The sequence below is a fragment of the Chanodichthys erythropterus genome, chromosome 3 (genome assembly GCF_024489055.1).
Source record: "Chanodichthys erythropterus isolate Z2021 chromosome 3, ASM2448905v1, whole genome shotgun sequence".
NCBI lineage: Eukaryota > Metazoa > Chordata > Actinopteri > Cypriniformes > Xenocyprididae > Chanodichthys > Chanodichthys erythropterus.
Window position 1 is genome coordinate 56,711,029 of NC_090223.1, and position 8,301 is coordinate 56,719,329.

Consider the following 8,301-nt stretch of genomic DNA (forward strand, 5'->3'; position numbering starts at 1 on the left):
CCTACTTTTTCGAACTCCTCCTAGACCGTTGCTCCGATTTTCACCAAAATCGAACCGTATCATCTTCAGACCATGCTGACAAAAAGTTATGGATTTCAAGTCGATAAGTCAAACCGTTTTCGTATACCAGAGCAACGAATTTGAGGCATGATGCAAAAATGACTCTTGAAGCTGTATCTCTGCAATGCTTTATCATATTCAGACCAAACTTGGTATGTGTCATCACAAGCATGACCTGAGGCATCATACAATGTTTCAGCACAGCGCCACCTACTGGAGTGGAGATATGAAAAATGGCTGTTTTTGCTTATAACTTCTGATGGGTTTGACCAAAATTCATAAATTTGGTATGGTTCATCAGGACAATGCCCTGAAGGAGCCTGAGAAGTTTCGGACCAGCACCACCTTGTGGTCAAAAGTTATAACAAAATTGACAAAAATGCTAATAACTTTTGATAATATCTACCGATTGTAATGAAACTGGTCTCAATAGATTCCTTGGGTCATGCTGAGAACATAGATATCAAATTTGCCATATTCAGCTGAACTTCCTGTCCGCCATATTGTTTTTCTTTAAAACCTACTTTTTCAAACTCCTCCTAGACCTTTGCTCCGATTTTCACCAAAATTGAACCGTATCATCTTCAGACCATGCCGACAAAAAGTTATGGATTTCAAGTTGATAAGTCAAACCGTTTTCGTATACCGGAGCAAAGAATTTGAGAGATGATGCAAAAATTACTCTTGAAGCTGTATCTCTACAATGCTTTGACATATTCAGACCAAACTTGGTACGTGTCATCACAAGCATGACCTGAGGCATCATACAGTGTTTCGGCGCAGCGCCACCTACTGGTGTGGAGATATGAAAAATGGCTATTTTTGCTTATAACTTCTGATGGGTTTGACCAAAATTCATTAATTTGGTATGGGTCATCAGGACAATGCCCTGAAGCAGCCTGAGAAGTTTCGGACCAGCGCCACCTCGTGCTCAAAAGTTATAACAAACTTGACAAAAATGCTAATAACTTTTTTTTCTAATTGCTCACTGCTGCTGTTGGTCTGATGCTCACGGCCATGTTGGCTGGCTTCTTGTGCCGTTTTTGTGCTTGGCCCCGTAATTGCTGCTTGCAGCTATATTTGTATTTATGATTCTTTGTGTGATTTGGAGGGAATGGAGAACAGAGAGAAATTGGAGAAAATATATGAAAAGATTAAATCAAGCATACCCTTACAGTGGGTTAATGTGATTAAAAGTCAATGTGCACCTGAGAAAGAACAATGTATGCCAGAGATGTATGTACTTGAAGATGGTGAGAAGTATAAAATCAAAAATATGAGCGTAAAGAATGTATATAGGAGACTAATTGTTGATGTTATAAAGGAGCCAGCAGCAGAAAAAGTGTGGAAGAGTTTTTGAAGATTTAGATGTGAAAAAAATATGGTCGAACTTGAATATAAAATATAACAGTATAGAGTGTGAAAACAATGATTTCTTGTTAAGGCATAATAGAATCTACACAAATGTGGTGTTTAATAGAATAAATAATGAGATAAACGCAATGTGCGATGTGTGTAATAATGGCCATGAGGGTTTTTTGCATTACTTTTTGAGATGTGAAGCTTTGGTTGATTTTTTTGATTTTTTAAAAAGATTGTTAATAGAAAACGGGTGTGAGAGTTGAAACAGAGGAGGAATGGGGGAAAATGTTTTTGTTAAGGATCTTTGGGAAAAGGAAAAGAACTGGAAATTGCCTTGTTAATTATGTATTAAGTCATGCAAGATTAGCAGTGGTTCTAAGAAGGAACTATGCTCATTTCGAGGGGAGGAAGGTAAAAATAAAAGGTATATTTAAGTTTATAACAAAGAGAGATGTAGAGCTCATTTGCAAATATGGAGAAAAAGAGGTGAAAGATTTTTTTGTAAATACAAGCAAGTTCATATTTCAAGAGGCGGAGGGAAACATATGTTTCAATTGGTAAAAAGAAAAGCCTGTTGGTTGAGAATTGTAAATTCAGTAAATGACAACAGATTTGTGTGTGAATTTTTTTTTTTGCAAAAAGGAAAAATTGATTTTTAGAAGGTCATGTTAATGAAGAGCACTGTATATATGTAAATGTAATTAAATATTGTAATGAAATTTTGTGAATTGAAAGGAAAATAAAGAAGATTAATAAAAAAAAAAAAAAGAGCACACCTGATTTTGTCTGATCTCAGAAGCTAAGCAGAGTCCGGCCTGGTTAGTACTTGGATGGGAGACCGCCTGGGAATACCAGGTGCTGTAAGCTTTATGATTTAAAAAAAAAAAAGATTGTCTGAATACCTTAAGTAGCCCACTCTTGGCAGCAGATTTCGCTTACGGCCATACCACTTTGAGAACGCCCGATATCGTCTGATCTCGGAAGCTAAGCAGATTCGGGTCTGGTTAGTACTTGGATGGGAGACCGCCTGGGAATACCAGGTGCTGTAAGCTTTATGTTTCTTCTGAAAATATAAAGAGTGTCTGAATGTCTTAAATAGCCCACTCTTGGCTGCAGATTTCACTTATGGCCATACCACTCTGAGCACGCCCGATTGCAACAGGAAGTGAGTTGGCAATAATAGGAAGAGAGAGGCTCTTCCACTTTGTATTTTTTACTTTGGTTTAGTTTTATTAGGGTTTTTTTTTTTGTTTGTTTGTTTGTGTTGAGCTTATATTAGTTAGAGTTTTTTTTAACCCCAAACAGTTTATACTGTTTGGGGTTTCATATAACAAAATGACGGATTTAACGGACAAAGGACACGGACTGGCAAATGGACATCAGATGGGGATCAGAGAATCGGGATATGTTGCAGACGAGATGGAAAGGAATATGAAAGAAGGGAATGCTGAAAGCAGGAATGAAACATGGGCAAAGGTGGTTTCAAGGAGAAAACAAGATGGAAAAACCAATGGACAAGACAGAAAAACAGAACTACAAACAACTGAAGGTATTGGAATTAATAAAGGAGTTGGAGAAAAAAATTATTTATCTCAACGACAGCAAATGATAAAGAAATTGAGCCATCAAACAAAGTATCAAAGGCAATACAGTAAAGAAGCAACTTTAACAATGACTGTAAAAGATATATAAAACACAACAGTAATAATGATAATTAAATCAGTTGAACAGAAAGTTAGAATAGGAAAACTGATTGGACTAAGAAGAAAGAATAACAACGAATTTGAAATGACTTTGGAAAGTGAGTTGGACTGTGATTCACTGTTGAATGGAATAATGATTAATGGACAAGAATGTGAGATAAGGAGACTGTGTGCAACAGAGAGAATGGTATCTTTCATGAGTCTGCCCAGCTATATAGATGATGAAGAAATTATTCAAAAACTGATAAATTGGGGAGTAACTCCCATATTGCCTCTAAGGAGGAGATATCATCCGGGGACAACAGTGGCGGACGGAACAGGTTTATAAAGGCAAAGTTTCCACAAGAAGTGATATCTTTGTCATATAATACAGGTTTCATGACTGAAGGAATGCAGTACTATAGAGTGATTCATGACAACCAACTGAAGACATGCAGGATCTGTGTAAGTGTGGAACATGAGAAAAAGGATTGTCCTCAATTCAAATGTAGAGACTGTCTTGAGCAGGGGCATTATGCGCGGGACTGCAAAGTCCCACAGTGCCAAGGCTGCGACAAAGCAATTATGAGATGCAGATCTGTGACGGATCATGAGGTAAATGAGGACACAATTATGGAAGTACAGGAGGTGATGGGAGATACTGCAACTGTGCATTTAAATGTCACACTACGGCAGACTCAAGGAGAGGAATGAACAGGATGACGAGGAAGAGGAGGAAACCAACATAGATGAGAATGAGGAAAAGAACAAGGATGGAGAACAAGGAATGGAGACAGGAGAAGGAATAGACAAAGAGGATAGAAATCTGATTAACAAAGACTTTTCTAAGGAAAAGGAAGAAGTTGACAAGACTGGGATGGATGATGAAAAAGGTCAAGAAAAAGAAAAGGATGAGGACAAGGGAATAAAGATACTGCCTGAGGTAAGAGAAGCGGAAAATGGGGAGAGGATTTTTGGAAAAAACATGTTTTGCTTCCCCCATTTCCACTTTTCCTCCTTTCTTTTAACTCTTCTCTTCTTATTTTCTGCTTTTTAAAATAAGAAGAGAAGAGTTAAAGGAAAGGAGGAAAAGTGGAAATGGGGGAAGCAAGACATGTTTTCTGATGTGTCTGACAAAAAAGAGTGATGTGTTATGTCTACAAGAAACGAGGTGGGATGACAAATTAAGTGATGAAATTAGGAAATTGTGGAATGGAGAAATGTATAGTAATTGTGATATAGGAAGGAAAAGAGGGGTAGCTGTTTTAGTAAAAAAAAGGGGCACTTGAAAAAGTTGATGTAGACTATAAAGACACAAATGGAAGAATAATAAGTAAAATTTTTGTGTAATGGAAAAGAAATGAAAGTGTGTAACATACATGCACCTAACGAGGAAAGAGAGAAATATAACTTTTATAAGGATCTGAATGAGTTAATAGAAATACAAGAAAACATTATTGTTTTAGGTGATTTTAATACTGTAATACAGAGAATAGATATTGATGATTCAATGCAATTTAGAAGAGGTAGAGGGAGGAATGAACTATATAATTTAATGGAGAAAAATAAAATGGTGGATGTGTGGAGAGAGATGAATGGTATGAAAAGAGAGTATTCAAGAAGACATTGTTGATAAAATGGAATAGACTTATTTTTATGCAAGAAAAAAGAAGTACATTATGTCACGAAGGCTTTATATAAAAATTATAGTGAGAGTGATCATGATTTTTTATGGATAACGATGAATTTTAATGAGACTAATAAAGGGCCGGGGGTATGGATATTAAATACAGAACTGCTAAAAATGGAAGTGTACAAAATGGAAATAGAGAGCATAATAATTAATAGTATAAATGAGGAAATGTATGAAATGGAAAAAGGTCTTTGGTGGGATATTTTAAAGAGTAGATTAAAAAAATTCTCAATAGAATATTCTAAAAAAATACAGAAAGCGAAAAGAATGAAAGAAATGAAGCTCAAAAAAGAGTGGGATGAAGAGATGAGGAAAGTAAATGTGCATGATATTGATAAGATAATAGAATTACAGGAAGAATTAAGGAAAATTGAAGAAGAAAAGTGCAAAGGAGCAGGGCGAATCAGAAGCAGGGCAAAAGACATTGTAGAAGGAAAAAAGAGTACATAATATTTTTATGAACTGGAAAAAACAAGACAGAGCAGATATAATAACAAGTATTAAAATACAAGATGGGAAATCTGTAGAAGATAAAGAAGGAATTTTAGGAGAAATTAAAAGATTCTATAAAGATTTATTTACCGAAAATGGGGTGGTTTTAGAAGATGAGAAATTTTTATTAAGTAAAATAAAAGTTAAAGTTAAAGGAAGAAGACAAGGAAATGTATGAGAGTGGGATTACGGAATTAGAAATAGGAACAGCAATTGATCAATTGAAAAATGGTAAATATCCAGGAATAGATGGATTACCAGCTGAATTTTATAAGGTTTTTAAGGCTGTTTTATGTCCAATTTTAAATGAAGTATATACAGATATTTTTAGGAAAGGAAATTTAACTAATAGTATGAAGAAAGGTACGGTGAAAATAATTTACAAGAGAAAAGGCAATAAGGGGGTTTTAAAAAATTACAGACCACTAAGAATGTTAAATACAGATTATAAAATATTGGCAAAAATTTTGGCAAATCGACTGAAAATAGTAGTACCAAATATAATTACAACTAATCAAGCATATGCTGTTCTAAAAAGAGATATTACTGACATTATTAATAATATAAGAGATCTAATATGGTACATGAAGGAGGAAAAAGAAACAGGATATATAATAAGTGTGGATGTGGAAAAAGCATTTGATAGAGTTGAACAAATTTTTGATAGATGTAATGGAGAGATTTGGTTTTGGGGAGAATTTTTTAAATTGGATAAAATGTTTATATACAGATATAACTAGTTGTGTAAAAGTAAATGGTTTTTTAACTGAAGATTTTAAAATAACAAGATCGATCAGACAGGGGTGTCCTATGTCAGCATTATTATACACATTAGTATCTAGCTTTAGGACTGGCAATAGACCAGGAAAAGAACATAAAAGGAATATGGATAAAAGAAAAGGAATCAGAATATAAAGTGTTTCAATATGCAGATGACACAACACTGATTTTAAAAGATATTAAAAGTATAGATTTAGCAATGGACATTTTTAGAAAGATATTGTAAAGGAACAGGGGCAAGAGTTAATAAAGAAAAAACAACATACATGATAGTTGGAGTAACGAATGATGTATCGAATAAAGTACAATTTAAGGAAGAGAAGAGGAATATGAAAATTTTAGGTATAAGGGTTGGTGAAAATGAAAATGAAATAAGGGATGCAGTATGGGAGGATGTTTTAAAAGGAATGGAAAAGAGATTGAATTTTGAACTTTTTTCTGGAAATTAAGGAATTTATTCTTAAAAGGGAAAGTTTTAGTTATCAGTTCGTTTTTTTTATCAAAAATGTGGTATGTGCTGAGTTCAGTGAGCCTGCCTATGTGGATATATAAAAAAATGAAATCTATTGTTTTAAACTTTTTATGGGAAGGGAAAACAGCAAAAATTGCTTATGACACTTTAATTGGAAAGGTGGAGGAAGGAGGGCTAGGTCTAATAGATCCAATTATAAGGATGATGATGTTCTATGGATGAAACTAAAAGAAAACATGATGAATGGAATTCCAGAGTTTTATAAAGAAGTTGTAAAAGCATGGGGAGAATTTAGAAAGAATGTTGTTTGTATGTCTTTAAGTAAGGAAGAGATTTTAAGACAACCACTGTTTTTAAATAATACAATTAAAAGGGGACATCAAACCATTTTTTATAAAAAATGGTTTAATGCGGGGATAAAGCAAATAAAAGATATCATGTATGAAGTGATACCTGGCTTTGTACCTGTGCAAGCAAGGGATGCAATTGTAGAAAATTATGATGATGAAAGTAAAACAGTCTTAGAAAATCAATTAAAAAAATTAAAAAAGAGGTAATACCGTAAGAATGGATAAATATTTTAGAAGAAAAAACGCAAACAGATTGTAGTGATAGAATGGTGGTTGCTTATAAAATCAATGATAAACAATATGACTTTAAAGATGGTATATTAAAAATGTTTATGTAAAGATGTTTTTATAACACCAAAAGCAGAAGAATATTGGCTAAGAATATTTCCAAGTGTGTAAAGACAAAATATATGGCAGAATCTGAGAGCTTGGTGGAAAAGTCCAATTTTAGAAAATTGATTACATTTTAAGACACAATTGTTTACTAAGTGAAATTAGACTGTACAAAATTGGTCTGGAAAGCAATGCAAGATGTAAGGTATGCAACAGGGAAGATGAAGGAGTGCTGCACCTTTTCTTTAAATGTACAGAGTTACAATGTTTTATAAAAAAAATAAAACAAATGGCAAGTAAATTGGGAGTGGAAGACAAATATCTTAATGAAGAATGGGAAACAATGTTTTTATTTGGTTTTAAAGGTAATGTCAAGAATGAGTGTTTTTTAAATTTCATCTCAAACATTGCAAGGGTTGTTATATGGAGCAGAAGAAACATGGTCAAACAAAAGAAGACAAAAATACCTGTGTGCAAACTTTTTAGGATAAAGATGTTTTATTCTAAATGTTCTGTTTGATTACTATAATATGAAAGATGAAAAAGAAGTGTTTGTAAAAAAAATTTGTAAAAGGGAATCCATTCCTTGAAATGACATATTTTCATTTTAATGTATTATTGCCAAAATGTGATTTAGATTGTTCTTAAAATGTATGTTATTATGTTTTTAATATTGATTTGAGTTTTTAAATTTAAAAAAGATTGTCTGAATACCTTAAGTAGCCCACTCTTGGCAGCAGATTTCGCTTACGGCCATACCACTTTGAGAACGCCCGATCTCGTCTGATCTCGGAAGCTAAGCAGAGTCGGGCCTGGTTAGTACTTGGATGGGAGACCGCCTGGGAATACCAGGTGCTGTAAACTTTATGTTTTTTCAAAAAAAAAAAAAAAAGAGTGTCTGAGAGTGTCTCACCTGGGAATACCAGGTGCAGTTAGCTTTATGTTTCTTCTGAAAATATAAAGTGTGTCTGAATGTCTTAAATAGCCCACTCTTGGCTGCAAATTTCGCTTACAGCCATACCACTCTGAGGACGCTATTGAGCGACAGGAAGTGACGTGGCAGTAGTTGGGAGAGGA

The 8,301-nt window shown here is 34.1% G+C and overlaps 2 non-coding genes across 2 annotated transcripts; both read left to right on the forward strand.

Annotated features, from left to right (window-relative positions):
• Positions 1-2,355: 2,355 nt before the first annotated feature.
• LOC137018195 (5S ribosomal RNA) lies at positions 2,356-2,474 on the forward strand. Its single transcript, XR_010894845.1, has one exon. It is a non-coding gene; the product is annotated as a 5S ribosomal RNA (ribosomal RNA).
• A 5,495-nt stretch (positions 2,475-7,969) lies between these two features.
• On the forward strand, positions 7,970-8,088 carry LOC137018176 (5S ribosomal RNA). The gene has a single exon (XR_010894828.1). It is a non-coding gene; the product is annotated as a 5S ribosomal RNA (ribosomal RNA).
• The last annotated feature ends 213 nt before the right edge of the window (positions 8,089-8,301 follow it).